The sequence below is a fragment of the Suncus etruscus genome, chromosome 10 (genome assembly GCF_024139225.1).
Source record: "Suncus etruscus isolate mSunEtr1 chromosome 10, mSunEtr1.pri.cur, whole genome shotgun sequence".
NCBI classification, from domain to species: Eukaryota; Metazoa; Chordata; class Mammalia; order Eulipotyphla; family Soricidae; genus Suncus; species Suncus etruscus.
This window is the reverse complement of record NC_064857.1, coordinates 13,102,526-13,120,190: the sequence shown is the minus strand read 5'-3', so window position 1 is coordinate 13,120,190 and position 17,665 is coordinate 13,102,526. Positions and strand designations below refer to the sequence as shown.

Here is a 17,665-nt window from a genome sequence, read left to right as displayed (position 1 = left end):
ATAATAATTTTAAGAAATTATAATTTAAATGAAAATTGTTTCAATAATCTATCTAATATACTAAATATATCCAAAGGAATTAGGCATATTCAACTTTGTGGTTGATGTAAAGTATTGGTATAAGTGAATGAAGTAATGAAGCTCAAAGAAAACCTTTGTTGTTATATTTGGTGATAAGAAAAATAAATCACATATGGATACATACTATATGCATGCTTAATAATCAAAAACATTGAATAAGATTTAAATCGTTAATTTTTAATGATCCCAGGAGTCGTGTTAATGCTTCTGTTCACAACACTTTAATATGTCCCATATTGAATCACATGGTCATTCTCTTCAATTCCTCATTAAAGCATGCCAGAATACTATTGTGTTTTTTCTTTTTGTAGTTTTTTTTTTATTTAACCAACTTTATTACATACATGATTGTGTTTGGGTTTCAGTGATGTAAAGAACACCACCCATCACCAGTGCAACATTCCCATCACCAGTGTCCCAAATCTTCCTCCTCCCCTCCCACCCTCTGCCTGTACTCTAGACAGGCTTTCTATTTCCCTCCTACATTCTCATTATTAGGATAGTTCAAAATGTAGTTATTTCTCTAACTAAACTCATCCCTGTTTGTGGTGAGCTTCCTGAGGTGAGCTGTAACTTCCAGCTCTTTTCTCTTTTGTGTCTGAAAGTTATTATTGCAAGAATGTCTTTCATTTTTCTTAAAACCCATGGATGAGTGAGACCATTCTGCGTCTCTCTCTCTCTCTCTCTCTCTCTCTCTCTCTCTCTCTCTCTCTCTCTCTCTCTCTCTCTCTGACTTATTTCACTCAGCATAATAGATTCCATGTACATCCATGTATAGGAAAATTTCATGACTTCATCTCTCCTGACAGCTGCATAATATTCCGTTGTGTATATGTACCACAGTTTCTTTAGCCATTCGTCTGTTGAAGGGCATCTTGGTTGTTTCTAGAGTCTTGCTATGGTAAATAGTGCAGCAATGAATATAGGTGTAAGGAAGGGATTTTTGTATTGTATTTTTGCGTTCCTAGGGTATATTCCTAGGAGTGGTATAGCTGGGTCGTATAGGAGCTCGATTTCCAGTTTTTGGAGGAATCTCCATATTGCTTTTCATAAAGGTTGGACTATACTGCATTCCCACCAGCAGTGGATAAAATTTCCTTTCTCTCCACATCCCCGCCAGCACTGCTTGTTCTCATTCTTTGTGATGTGTGCCAATCTCTGTGGTTTGATATGGTATCTCATCGTTGTTTTGCTTTGCATCTCCCTAATGATTAGTGATGTAATACTATTGTTATCAATGAATTTAAAATAAGTGTTTGAAATCTTGTGGAGAAGGTAGAAGATATATTAATTGGAGTACTTCATGAGAAAATAAAAGATCAAGTTTATCTGGTCTAAAAAATAATCAAAGGCTATTTCTTCCTTCATTGATCATCAGATCCTACTAATAAAAATATCCATTCAAGTTAAGAAAACTGAAATAGCTTCTTCACATGCCTTATTTAGTGCAGTTTTTCTGAAGCTTCTCCTATACTTTGAGCTGGAACCTTTCTTATTGCATATTGTTACTTTGCAAGAACAGACCCAAACAAATATTTGTTATAAGTTTGACAGGATTCTAGTTAACATTCTGTGTCAGAGCTAAAGTACTCAGAAATATTATTCCCCAAAAGAATGAAATAAATAAATATGTCAGCATGCAAAATGCCAAAATAGCTGGCACAAACAAGATATAGTTATTCCTTATGTGGGTTTTAAAAGTAAAGTGGGGGGTTGGAGAGAGATTTCAGAGAGAGAGAGTACAGCTCACCTTGCAAAAAGTTAGATCCCTGACATCACATTTGGTGCCCTTAATTCTGTCAGCAATGATCCTGAACACCAGTCAGGAATAAGCCCTGAACACTGACAGGTGTGTGCCCCTCAAAAGGATAAAACTAAAAATCTCATAAAGGTAAAGTGAGATAAAGTATGCAATCCAAATCATTACACTGACTGAAAATAATTGACATAGCTAAATTTTTATCCAATTCTAGGAAAATTATTTTAAATAAGACTGTCCAATAGTAACATTGTTTATCCTCTTGATTCTACTGACCCCATTTATTCAGAAGATAGGGAGAGAGCAAACACAATGAATACACATAAAACTATGGCTCAGCAGTAGAGCATTTGCCTTGCATGTGACTGACCCAGGACCAACTTGGGTTCAAGCCCTGGCATCCCATATGGTCTCCCAAGACAGGAGCGATTTCTGATCGCAAAGCCAGAAGTAACTGTAATCCCTGAGTGTCACCAGTTGTGGCCCAAACATCAAAAATAAATAAATAAATAAATCAGGCAGTAGAAAACCTCTCAGACATATATTCACATTTGTAATTCACAGTCACCAGCTATATGATATATGATCTATGGTATTAATTGGCAATAAGTTAGAAAATTTTACATTATCTGAGGTTCTGATTAATTTACTTAATTTATATTCATTCATATCCTAGAAATTTATGAATTATATTGATGATAAATATTGCATACTTAATTTTATTACCTACCATTTATGAAATCACTTATGAAAACTTTCTTCTCAAAGAATTTTCACTCTCCTATGTTGGCACAGCAAATTAATAATTTAGTTATTTACATTCTAAAGCTTCAGGTTCCTAATTGCAAAATGAAAATTAAATAAGATGATTTAGATAAGCTGCCCCTCTCTTATACTGTCTTGGCTAACATAAATATTAGCAACTATTGCAGTTCTAGAAGATATACCCCTATGCAATTAAATATCTGAAATATCAATGTGTGCTGAAATAGGTCAGAGAATAAAACTATTTTGAATTACTGTGAAAATTAAAAAATTTACAATGGAGGAAAAATATTAAATTCGTGAATGGGAAAATTACAACCACTGTGACTACAAGTTTTGTCTCTTAAGTCAGTCATAACCATCAATAATTTTCATTTATACATTTATATATTTAGTGAAGCAAGGAAGTTTTGATTCAAACTTGTTTAGAATGATGTGAAGGGAGAGGGAGAAGAACATGTTTGAAAGAAAACAGACTTCTCCAGAGTGGAAATATGCAATCAAAGAAACATAGAGACAAGAAAGTTATATATATATATATATATATATTATAAATATATTATATATATATTAAGCTATACATAACTATATATATACTTATATATAAGTTATATATAAACATATATACTTAAGGGAAAACATGGGCTTGAAGAGCAAGCTCATTTGTATTTTTTAATGGAAGGAAATATTGCAAATCGAGATATAGTACTGCAGGTAGGGAGTTTTCATGCACATGGCTGACCCAGGTTCTATCCCTGGCACTCAGTGTGCCCCCCCCAAATTGTTCACTTGTGTATCTGAGTACAGAGCCAAGAATAAGCTCTGAGCACAGCCCACAAACCTGAAATAATAAAATAGAATTATTGAATAATTTATCATGCATGTTTTTCCCTTCATATAAATTAAGGCATAAAATTCTTCCCTTGATAAATGTACTGGAGTTATTATAAAATAGAAATTGAAAATGTCAGCATGAGCTCAGTTGAATATATACCAATGAAAAAATATTTATCAATAAAAGATATAACACAAGGCAATCTGGAAACTCAAAGAAAATTGAGTAAAATCTCAGATCACTTCTCCAAATAGATGCCGGCATAAAGATAATTTTATTTGAATTTGTAAATGTTAAAAATGCTATTAGGAAATATATAATTGAAAGATAAAAATAGTGACTGGAGGGGCCGGTGAGGTGGCGCTAGAGGTAAGGTGTCTGCATTGCGAGCTTTAGCCAAGGAAAAACCACGGTTCGATCCCTCAGCATCCCATATGGTCCCCCCAAGCCAGGGGCGATTTCTGAGCGCTTCGCCAGGAGTAACCCCTGAGCATCAAACGGGTGTGCCAAAAAAAAAAATGGTGACTGGAGTGGTGGTGCAGCGGTAGGGCATTTGCCTTGCACATGGCTGATCCAGGAAGGCCCTTGGTTCAATCCCGGAGTCCCATATGGTCCCCCAAGCCAGGAGAGATTTCTGAGTGCATAGCCAGGAGTAAACCCTGAGTGACACTGGGTGTGGACCAAAAACCAAATAAATAAATAAAAAGTTAAAAATAAAAATTATCTTTTAGTGAGGTATAAAGGCATAGGTCTAAAGCATATTCGAGATTATAGGAGTCTATGTTTTCCAAAACTATTTCAAATATTATTTGAATCTGAAAATTACTTTCAAATCAATATAGGAACCTCTTTGATCCTTTCTTTATATGTGCTCACAGATTTTTCTTATAGAGACACAAATTCTATTGAAACATATTTTTTAATCTTTTAACTATCACATCCAGCATTGTCTCCACATTGGATGCACACTGTATAGTTTGCAATATTGTCAGCACATGACACAACAAAGGGAGATCAAGATTTTTGCTATAATGACTATGGGCAAAAATCTAATGTCCAAGATCTATGCCTGAGGTGCATGCTTCTTAAATGTTAAGGTCAGAGAGATAGTACATTGATGAAGGTACTTACCTTATCTGATAACCAACCAGATTGGATCTTTGGCACTGCATATGATTTTTCTGAACACTGCCAGGAGTGACTTCTGAGTGCAAAATAGATCCCAAGTACTAGTACATGTGACAAATAATAAAACTTATATAAGATAATTTCTGTTTATGACTGAAACCCAACTATAACCATGCTTGTAATCATGGTCCTCAAATAAAGACTTTTTAAAATTGTGTGTGTGTGTGTGTGTGTGTGTGTGTGTGTGTGTGTGTGTGAAGGGGCGGAGCGAGAGAGCAATGGTAGAGCTTTTGCTTTGCACGTAGCTGACCCAGATCAGACTACGGTTAGATTACCGGAGTCCACATATGGTCCCTCATGCCAGGAGCAATTTCTGAGTGCAGAGCCAGGAGTAAACCCTGTGCGTCATCGGGTGTGGCAAAACACCCCCCCAAAAGTCAGTATTTAGTAAATATGTATCGAATATTAATTGATAAATGTCCAATAGCATACTACTTAAATTTAACTATATGATATAAAATGTACACGACCGTTTTTTATGAAATTGCTGGTTTGTTTTTTGTTTGTTTGTTTTTCCATATCAGATGGTTTTGGTTTTTGGTTTATTCTTTTTGTACTATTGTTGTTACTCCATTATTGTTTTTGTTTTTGTTTTGTATTGTTTTGTTAGCTTTTTCTTCTTTTTTCCCTTCCTTATTCTAAACGGATATTTAAAACACCTAGACGGATTCCTCCTAGTTTTTTTCTTTTTTGTTTGCCTCCCCCCAACCCAACGCCCATGATGGTACCAAGACCAGAGAGTCATATGTCCATTTGGTGAAAATAAAAAATGATCAAACTTGAATACCAAATTCAAAGTCAATGACAACAGAATCGATACCCAATCTACAACAAGCTACACACAACAGAGGGGACCAGTAATATTAGCAGATCAGGAGGCAAAGGAGGGAGATACGGATGCATACTGGAAACTGGGATAGAGGAAGGACAACACTGGTGGTGGGAATGCCCTTCCTTCATTGTCACTATGTGCCTTAAGTATTACTGTGAAAGATTTGTAGTTCACTTTTTTTTGTAGTTCACTTTTACCACAATAAAATTTTTAAAAAAATTAAAGAATTTACTTAGAAATTAAAATTATCTCCATCTCACTCACCTAGGCAATAAGAAACATCTGTGAAACACTTTTTTTTTCTAAATGGATTAGCTTGTGTGTTAAATGAACACTAAAGAGTTGATGTTCTATGCATTCCTGAATCATTACATCTTAGAGCAATTAAGAAAATTCTTCAGGCCAACAGATCCGTTTTTATAGTATCATATGCCTTCTGAACGAGCTCAGAAAATAGGCATCAGTTTGCTTTTAGATAAGTTAATAAGAATGAGTGATGGGATCAGATAAGATTCTAGAATATAATTCTTATTTTAAAAGCACTCTTGCCTAGAAAAGTTTTTACAGACTTTAATGGAAATTACAAATGAAAAAAAATCAGGCCACTGTTCATTTGCTACTTAGATACCCAAGGCAAAAGAACATATCAACTCGATATATGAGTTCCCTTAAAGTACGGTTAATTTATGACAGTCACAGCCACTTCAAAAAAAAATATATATATATGTATGTATATATATTCAAGATACTAAAAAATTTCCATGTGAATGATTTCTTCTTTTTATTTTAGTGTTATGTTGACCTTTCTAAAACAAGACTTTTATATGAATCATTTGCATTTTTGGATGGAAACTCTGATTCATACTAGTTTTTCTGTTGTTGAATTTTGCATAATAGCATTATTATAGGGATGACTTATTGCATGGATGAAATTTTTTTGCAGACTTTTCATTGTAGTAGACTAATTTAAGCAACCCTGAGTTATTCTAACATAACACTGATATTTATACACAGAATGTATATTATCTTCTATTTCACTAGGAGGTATACAAAACATATTGAGGAAAAATGTACCATGATTATTATTTTTATCACAATCAAGTCATTATGATTGATCTAACTGTGATGTAACTAAGGTTGAATCAGCCCATCCTGCTATGGACTAAATCTATTTTGTAATAGCCAAACTATAAAGGAATGTACACTGCTAGCACCAAAGATCGTCCAGTATCAATTATGATCCTCCTGTAAAACTAACCACTATATATTCTTAATTATTTTCCTTGAGCAATACTTGGCTCCTTTTGCTCCACTCCTGTAACTGAATCTGTTTTCACAACATACTTGGGTTATTATTGGGTTGTTACTCAACTTTGAAACTCCTATTAAGTCAAAGATTCACAATATTTTACATTTCTCCCATTTGTATATGAAAGTTTTATAATTTAAAGTATTTGTATTTTAAGATTGATGCTACAATTGTAATTTTAATATATCAGCCTGCCATTCAATGAAGCACTATAAAAACATTTGAAAGCTTAAACCCATCATTTACTTCTGCTCCTTTGCTGATGATGCTCTTCTGCACTTGTTAAAGTCATTTAAATTGCACTATGATGACATGTAAAATATCACCAATAAATTAAATAATCAATCATGCATGTACGTATGTTGACATCGGTGCCTTGAATGCACATGTTTTAGATGCATTTTTAAGGTGCAAAATTCATTACTCTTCAATATGTTTCAACAAAATACAGGAAAGTCATAAAAAATGCTCTGCTTTGGCCCACAAAATTAAAAATTATCTTGGAAAACAGAGGGATTGATTGTAAATGAAAAGGCTTTTATTCTTTAGTGAAATGTTTTCTTCAGGGAAAAGGAAGTAATCGCAAATTATAGCATGCTGGACTAGAGAGTTACTGGAGAGAAAAAAGCATAGGACCATTATATGGATTTATTTAAGTTCTGCTTATAAAGGAGCAGTGATGACGAACTTTCAGCTTATTATATTTTAAAAGAATAAAAAGAATGTTATCAGTACTTCTATTGCTATCTAATTTTTCACATAATAAAGTGTCACATTAAGCCAAATGTCACAGTTCATATCAAATTTACTTTGAGAATTGCTATCATTGAATATTACAGGCAACCTATCTCCTACCTAACTTTGGATAAGATCTTTGATCATAATAAATTAAGATATTTAAATATAAATCTACCATTTGATATGTAGACAAAGCTCATATTTGGTCATTAAATCCACTTTACTAAAAACCAAACTTTATATTGCATATCTCCTAGCTATATAATCAGATATTATCCTATATTTGCTATCGCTATATTATCTTAAAATAAAATGTCAATGCAATTGTTTCTTAAATAATATTGGCAAAATAATTAAAACTGTATCCTCTAAATTCCTGGATGTAACAATTCTTGCCACTTAATTATTTTGACAATGTCAAATGAAATTTACTTTATAATTTGTGGAGGATTTGATTATTTTATACAGCACAATTTTAAATCAGCCAAGCTAATTTTTAGACAGCAGATAATTATACATAAGAAAATTAATACATGATCCTGACATTCATAAATCAAGCCTGAATCATAAGGAAAATTAATGATATGTGTTAATGATTAATGATTAATGATATGGAAATTTAAAACTGAAAGTTTTGACAGCTGTATTATCTTATACAATCACCACAGTTTTCTTATTGACATCAGCACTGTTTCAGAGAACAAGTTTTTATAATCTTAAACCATTAGAAACAGGCAAACATACAATATGCCACTCTAACACCGTTTTTACTGTGCCCTTTTGAATAACCCCAAAAAAATAAACCTCTTAAACTTTTGATGTTAACTTAAACTAATATGTATGTGCATGAATATATAAAAATACTATGCCTTCAAAGTTAAGGAGTCACATAAATCTTATGGCTTTACATTGCTTTGTGTACTGCTGAGAAATGTTATAATGTACTACAATCTGGGGACTTGTGGACAAAGTAATTGTACATGGGTTCTGCTCTTATTTTTCTTAATGTTTTTTTGACTGTAAGTTCAATATTTAGGCGTCAGCAAGTGGATTTCTTCTGAGAACTCTGTTTATGGGCGATTGTTCTTTCACTGTAACTTTACCTTGTCCTCTTTGCATCATTGTTCTCATAATTAAAAATTTAAAAGTCCAGTATCTAATGAAAAAAATAAATATGTAAAAAGAAACAAAACAGGTAGATTATATTAAGTAGATGTTGTCAATAGAAATACTACAAAATAGGCATTGATAAAATTTGAAACTATGATTTAATCTCATGTATGTTTTAAGTTGAGAAAATATTACTTTACAACACAACAACACAGCATTTTGTAGGACTACAATTTAATACCTTCTGTATATATGTATATATATATATACACACACATCAAATCTGTCACAATACAAATATTCTCAACTAAAATACTTCTTTTTCCTTTTCTTCCTCCTCACAATCATCTCCAAATCTAACCACAGCTCTAAACATTGGGATTTGTTCCAAGAGTTTGTTTTCAGTTTTGTATGTTCCCTGGCTTTGCTTTTCTAGCACTATTGATGAGTAATATCAGCTGATATTTGTTTATTTTCTTATTATTTGTTTACCTTATCATCAATGCCTCCAGTTTTATCTATTTTGTTGTTAGAGGCAAGATTTTGTCACTTATTATAGCTGAATTATGCACTAATGTGTATATATCTTAATATATATATTATATGCATATATATAATATATGCATGCATACATACACCACCATTTGTTTACCCATTCATCTGTCCTTTGGTACCTGAATTGCTTCTTGGATTTTGTCAGTAGTGTTCCCAAGAACACATATATCTGCATATTCCTTAAAATTTTTTTCATGTGCCTATATTATCTGTATGTCTCTGATAAAATATTAACTTATTTTCCTTTCTCTGATGAGGTTGTTTTTGTTGTAATTGAGTTTTGTCAGTGATTTGTCTTTAATATTAGTCCTTGGGGCCAGAACTATAGCACAGCAATAGGGCATTTGCCATGTATACAGCTGACCCAGAACTGACCTGGGTTATCCCCGGCATCACATGTGGTCCTCCAAGCCAGGAGCGATTTCTGAGCTCATAGCCAAGAGTAACCCCTGATCATCAATGGGCTGTGACCCAAAACCAAATATATATATATATATATATATATATATATATATATATATATATATATATATATATGTGTGTGTGTGTGTGTGTGTGTGTGTGTGTGTGTGTGTGTGTGTGTCCTTGTCAGGCATGTAATATACAAAAGTACTTTACCCCATTTAATATTGTTTTAAAGATAGTTTCACTGTACAGATTGGGGGGGCACATCTGGCAGTGCTCAGGGATTACTCTTGGCTCTATACTCAGAAATCATTCTTAACAGACTTGGGAGACCATATGGGATGCCAGAGATCAAACCTCGGTCTGTCTGAGTAGGTCATGTGCAAGGCAAACTCCTTACTGCTGTGCTATCTCTCCAGCCCCTGTACAGAAAAATTTTTAGAGTTTCATTTGTTTTATATAATCTCATTTGTTCATTATTTTTCTTTCCTCTGCCATGGAGTGAAATTTTTTTTTAATCTTTATACACATTATAGGAGCTAGTGTCTTAGAGTGTTTTGGAAATGTTTCTTTCGATATATTTTACAATTTATGAATCTACCATCAATAAGTCTTTAATAAATTTTGTGTTTATTTTGATGCATAATAGACATGATCATCAGTTTCATTCTTTTCAACTGACTAATCTATTTTACTAGCACTATTTTTAATTAAATAATTTTTATTTTGACCAAAGTAAATTCAAATCTTCCACAGTAATATTTTAGGTACATAGTGACATTGAATCAGGGGCATTCCCACCACCAGTGCTGTCCTCCCTCCACCCTGTTCCCAGCATGCATCCCATATCCCCTGCCTTTGACCCCAGGCTGCTAGTATAAGTGGTCCCCTCTGTGTCTAGCTTGTTGTAGATTGGGTAACGAAGGATTCTGTTGTCGTTGGCTTGGATTTGGTGTTTAAGTATGATTATTTTTTATTTCTACTCAATGTTCATACAACTGTTTGGTCTTGGCGCCCTCCATAATTTCCCCCTCAATATGTGAGGCAGAACAAGATGTTTCAAGTTATGTGGTTCTGTTTGGAGGGAAAGAAAAAAGAAAGATAAAAAAGGGGGGGATAAAAATAAAAATCAAACAAGAAAGAAATGGGAGGAGTCCTTCTAGAGACTATAAAATTAATATAAGAGAAGAAAGGGAAAAGGGAAGAAAAACATAAAAACTATACAAAATAATCAAACAAAATAACCCAAAAAACACCACAGCAATAAAGACAACCAAACAATAACCACTGTCTTGAAATAAAAACAAAACAAAGCACACACAAAAAGAAAAACAACAACAATAACAAAAAATTAATTTGTGGTGTTTTTTTTTTTGCATAGACACGGTAATATAGGGGAGATTAGAAAGGGAATTTCCTTGGTCTAAGAGATAAAAAGGTTTCTCCACTCTTGAAGCATACTATCATAGGAATAACTATAGGCTCTGTACACACTCTTTTTCTCTTTCCTAGGTCCTTTTGTGCTGTCTGGAAACTTTCCGCTCAGTGGTAGATGATAAAATCAGGCCTCATTTTATCAGCACTATTTTTTAAATAGAAATTTCTTTCTATGTTTTACAATCTTGCCTCCTTTGTTCTCAATTAACTGTTCATTTGTGAGAGGATTGAATTTTGGGCACTTCACTTCGATGACATGACAAGAGCTAACTAAGAGGGCAGATAGATAGATAGATAGATAGATAGATAGATAGATAGATAGATAGATAGATAGATAGAGAGAGAGAGAGAGAGAGATAGAGAGATAGAGAGATTGATAGAAAGATAGATAGATAGAAGAATCATATGAACAGTGGTGAAAGGATATTAACACATTGGTAGTGGATGTAGCATAATAAAATTGTATCCATCAAATATAAGTATTTACACAAGAAAGACCGTACATCAACAAAGAATTAAAAATTTTATAATAGTAATAATTATAGGTATACAATTTTATTCCACTTATCTTTTTGTTTATTTTGATTTCAACATCACTGTTTTGATTACTATATCTGTAAAATAAGATTTCTAAGTTAGTATAAAAGAATACTCCACTCTTTTTTTGCTTTAGGATTAGTTTGCTTTTTAGTGACTTTTGAGGTTTCCTATGCATTTCAAAAACTCATTACATTTCTTTGTAGTATGTTACTGCATTGATTCTATATAATGCTTTATGTAGGATGGTCATTTTAACAATGTGAATTCTTCCAAATCTTGATGATGGAAACCTCTGAAAAAATCTTTCCAGTTCTTGTGTCTTCCATCTCTTTTAACAGTAATGTTAGGGCCCCGAATGGTGGCGCAAGCAGTAAGGCAGCTGCCTTGCTGCACTAGCTTAGGACAGATCCCATTTCGATCCCTGGGCATCCTATATGGTCCCCCAAGCCAGGAGCGATTTTTGAGCACAAATCCAGGAGTAATCCCTGAGTGTAACCGTGTGTGGCCCAAAAATCAAAAACAAAAGCCAAACAAAAATCAACCAAAAACCTGTAATATTGTGTGTGCATATGTGTTTGTTTAGCATCCTTTGTTAAGTTTTAATAATATACCTAACAATTTTTATGCTATTGTATTATGGCTTCATAATTTATTCTCTTTTAACTTGCTTCTTATGTATATAGGAAGACAATTTTATATATTAATCTTGTGGTCTGATAACTTACTGCAGTAGTTTAATAATTATTTTTCTTTGTTTTGTTTTGTTTTTGTTTGGGGGACACACCCGGTGGTTCTGCTAGCTCTGCTCCCAGAAGTCACTCCTAGCAGGCTCTGGGAACCAGATGGGATGCCGGGATTCAAACTAGGGTCCATCCTGTGTTGGCCGCGTGTAGGGCAAATGCCTTACCACTGTGCTATCACCACGGTCCCAGTAGTTTAATAATTCTATTAGTTTTTAGTGAAGGCATTAAAATTGTATATGCATTTTAGCAATCATTGACAGATGACAGTTTAACCTGTTTTCTATTTTTAATTATTTTATTTATTTATTTATTTTTGTTGTTCAATTGGCTAGATCTTTTGCTAAATTTATACAATAGCAGTGAGTGTGAGTAAACTTGTCACATGCCTGATTTAATGAAAAATATTTAGTGTTTTTCACTATTATGAAGCTAGAAGGGAATTTCCATATATACCATTTTACAACTGATAAAACAGACTCACTAAACAAAAAAGGGGGAAATTCTAAAAGAATTGAATATAAAAAGGTAGAAGTTACAACAAATTATATAGAAATATAAAACATCGCTGTGGGCCGGCTGGGGAGGCCTGAGTGAGTTTCTGTCCTGTTGCTCGGCGTTTGGGCCGGCCCCTCCCCCCATGGTGGCGCCTAGAAAGGCAAGTTGAGCGACCCGAATAGATGGGGGAGATAGGGAGATAGGGAGATAGGGCCAGCCATCTGGACTTGCAGGTGACCTAGAGCAGTGGACCAGGGACTCCCCAAGGGCGTGGACAGAGCCTGCAGGGTCGAACTGAGGGAACCATTCAAGGGAGGCTTGGAGGGGGCGGAGCTCCATTGAATCCCAGAGAAAGGAGGGTGGATTGAGAACTAGGCTCAATAGCGCCAGTAAACATTGTGGGCAGGAGTGGAACTGTACCGCTGACAGAAATAAGGAGCAGAAAAGGGACAAGACCCACTGCAGGAAGGCTGAACTCTAGGTAGCAAAGGGGAGGAGAAAGGGCTAGGTCCAAGAAACTCACCCAACAGCCCCTCTGGAAACACCTTCAGGAAGGAGACCAAAGCAGGCCGAAATTAGAAGCCACAGCACTCCAAAACACACCATTAAATACAAAGAATTATGCGTAAATCAAGGAGATCTCTTATAACTGGAGACAACATGACAAGCCCTATCAAGTTTCCAAGTCCACCAAAATGCACAGATCCAGGGGAAGAAGACCTAAAAGCGGTCATGAGGAAGGAAATGCAAATGAAAGAAAACAAATGAAAGAAAACCTAGCAACCGAGTATAAGAAATCCATGGACGAACGAATCAGCCAAATTAAAGAAGAAATGTCAAAGAACATGAGAGATTCCATACAAAAAGAAGCGAAGGATTTAAAAGACAAAGTAGCAAGCCTTACGAGTAGAAACACAGAGTTGGAGAAGCACATCAAAGAACTCGAAGGAAAACTGCAATCAAAAAATGATAAAGAAACCAACAAAGAAATAAAAGGCAAAGCACTGAAAGGAAAAATCCAATATCTAATGAACAAGGACAAAAGAAACAATCTAAGAATTGTGGGTATACCAGAAGGGGAGGAAATAGGGAAGGGGGAAGAACAGGTGGTCAGGGAGATAATAACAAAGAACTTTCCCACCCTCTGGAAAGACAATTCAGGACAAATCCAAGAAGTCAAGAGAGTCCCTAATAAAATAGACCCTAATAAACCCACACCAAGACATATAATAATCCAAATGGCAAAAAACAAAGAGAAAGAGGAACTCATGAAAGCAATAAGGGAGAAAAAAACCTCAAGTACAAAGGAAAGGACATAAGAATCAAACCAGATCTCCCATTTGAAATAATTCAAGCAAGAAGACAGTGGAATGACATATTTAAACGACTGAATGAAAGAAATTTCCAACCCAGGGTCCAATACCCAGCAAAACTATCATTCATATGGGAGGGCAGACTAAAAACATTCTCAAACATGAACGAACTTGAACTATTTGTGCAAACTAAGCCGATCCTAAGCGACTTACTCAGAGATGAATTACACAATCCAAACCCCCGATTGTAACAACAACAACTCCACACATTACAACTGCACAACAGTCCTCTCTATCAATAATTTCCCTAAATGTTAACGGACTAAACTCTCCAATTAAAAGACACATAGTAGAGAACTGGGTTAGGAAAAATAAACCGGATTTCTGCTGTCTGCAAGAAACACACCTACAGTTACAGGATAAGCACAGGCTTAGAATAAAAGGATGGAAAGTAATTATTCAGGCCAATGGAAAACAAAAAAGAGCAGGGACAGCCATTCTTATATCAGACCAAATTGTATTCAACCTCAAGAAAGTGATCAGAGACAAAGAGGGTCACTACTTACTGATCAGGGGAACATTAGATCAAGATACACTAACCCTGGTCAATATCTATGCACCTAATGTAGAGTCACCAAAATATGTGAGGCAACTACTGGCAAACCTGGAGAAACACATGAAGGGAATTGTGATAAAAGTAGGGGAGCTCAATACTCCACTATCACCACTGGACATATCCTCCAAACAGAAAAATAGCAAAGAAATAAGAGCTCTAAATGAAAAATTAGAAGATTTAGGGCTAATAGACTTATATAGAGCCCTCCATCCCCAGAAAGTAGAATATACATTTTTCTCAAACCCACATGGAACCTTGTCCAGAATAGACCATGTCTTCGGATACAAAGCCAACTTATATAAGACAACAAAGGTAAGGATCATTAGAAGTAACCTTTCAGATCACTATGCAACAGAGCTTATAATTGATGTCAAGAAGAAGCAATGGAGGAAAACTAATACCTGGAGATTAAACAACATGCTGCTTAACAACAGCTGGATCAAAGAACAACCAAGGAAGAAATAAAAAGATTCCTTGAGACGAATGACAATGAAGAGACAACATGTCAAAATTTATGGGACACAGCAAAAAAACATAAAAAAAAACAAAAAAAAAAAAAAACAAAAGCAGTAATTAGGGGGAAACTCATAGCAATACAGGCCTATGTCAAGAAATAGGAAAATAACAAAACCAACAGTTTAAAAGATCACCTCAAAGAATTGGAACAACAGCAACAGAGAAATCCAACCACAACCAGAAGGCAAGAAATAATAAAAACCAGAGCAGAAATAAACAACATAGAAACTAAGAAAACAATACAAAAAATCAATGAGACCAGGAGTTGGTTTTTAGAAAAAATAAACAAGATAGATAAACCATTGGCAAAACTCACCAAAAAAAAAGAGGGAAAACACCCAAATCACTAGGATCACAAATGAAAGGGGAGAGATTACAACAGAACCCCAAGAAATACAACATATCATGAGATCATATTATGAACAACTTTATTCAACTAGGCCAGAGAACCCACTAGAAATCGACAGATTCTTGGACAAACACCCTCTTCCAAGACTGGAAAAGGAAGATCTAGAAAGTTTAAACAGTCCAATCACTTCAGAGGAAATTGAAGATGTAATTAAAAAACTTCCTAAGAACAAATGCCCAGGTCCAGATGGATTTACAGGTGAATTCTATCAAACATTTCAAGAAGACTTATTACCACTGTTCCATAGGCTTTTCCAAACCATAGAAAAAACAGGAATCCTACCCAACTCCTTTTATGAGGCTAATATCACACTCATTCCCAAAGAAGGCAAAGACACCACCAAAAAAGAAAACTACAGACCAATCTCACTAATGAACATAGATACAAAGATACTCAACAAAATCTTAGCAAACCGAATCCAACACTTCATCAAAAAGATCATACATCACGATCAAGTGGGATTCATACCAGGAATGCAAGGTTGGTTCAACATACGCAAATCAATAAACATGATACATCACATCAACAACATGAAAGACAAAAACTACATGATCATATCAATCGATGCCGAGAAGGCGTTTGACAAAATCCAACATCCTTTCATGTTAAAGACACTCAGCAAAATAGGGTTAGAAGGCACCTTCCTTAAGATAGTTACAGCTATTTATGAAAAGCCTACAGTCAACATTATACTTAATGGCGAGAAACTAGAAGCATTCCCACTAAGGTCAGGAACTAGACAAGGCTGTCCACTCTCTCCACTCTTATTCAATATAACCTTAGAAGTCCTAGCAATAGCAATCCGACAAGAGAAGGGAATCAAAGGAATTCAAGTAGGGAAAGAGGAACACAAGCTAGCTCTATTTGCTGACGATATGATGATATACATCAAAAACCCTAAAGAGTCCACAGAAAAACTTCTAAAAACAATCAACCAATACAGCTGGATACAATGTCAATACACAATGTCAATACACAAAAGACAGTAGCGTTTTTATATACAAACAATGAAGTTGAGGAGAGAGAGATTAAAAATACAATCCCATTTAAGATAGTATCAAAAAATATCAAATATCTAGGAATCAACCTTACAAGAGAAGTGAAAGACCTATACCAGGGAAACTTCAAAACACTTCAGAAAGAAATTGAAGACGATCTAAAGAAATGGAAGAACATCCCATCCTCATGGATAGGTAGAATTAACATAGTCAAAATGACTATCTTACCCAAACTGCTATATAGATTTAATGCAATCCCTATCCAAATCCAGGCACAATTCTTTAAAGAAATAGAACAATCAATTACAAAATTCATCTGGAACCACAAAAGACCCAGGATAGCCAAACACATATTGAAAAATGAGAAGTTGGGAGGCATCTCCTTACCTAACTTGAAACTATACTATAATGCCATAGTAATTAAAACAGCATGGTACTGGAACAGAGACAGGACCTCACACCAGTGGATCAGAACAGAATTCCCAGACATAAACCCTCAGATATACAGCCAACTAATATTTGATAAAAGAGGCAAGAATATGAAATGGAACAAAGAAAGCCTATTCAACAAATGGTGTTGGTACAACTGGAAACTCACATGTACGAAAGTGAAAATCAACCCATATCTCACTCCTTATACAAAAGTCAACTCAAAATGGATCAAAGACCTGGAAATTAGACCTGAATCTATAAAGTTTATCGAGAATAAAATAGGCAGAACACTCGAAGACCTTTATATCAAAAGGGTCTTTGAGAATGGAGCACCAATGGCAAGAACGTTAGAAATATAAAACATCACAAGAGACTGATATAATTTGATGCCACAGGAACCCACAAAAATGCAGTTACTGAAATCTTAAAACCTATGAGATCAAATTAGTAAAATAGAAAAAAATAAACATGTAAATAATCCAACTTGAACCAAGATAAATAAAACAAAAAACAAATATAACAAAATAAATAGAGAACTTATAACACAGTTTGACTGTTAAGTTCTACCAATCAAGAAGTTTCATTAATT

The 17,665-nt window shown here is 34.5% G+C and overlaps 1 protein-coding gene across 7 annotated transcripts in view; it reads left to right on the top strand.

Moving 5' to 3' along the window:
* The window catches only part of RALYL (RALY RNA binding protein like), a 712,684-nt gene that overhangs the window by 572,188 nt on the left and 122,831 nt on the right, over nucleotides 1-17,665 (top strand). The gene's annotated exons all lie outside the window — the stretch shown is intronic.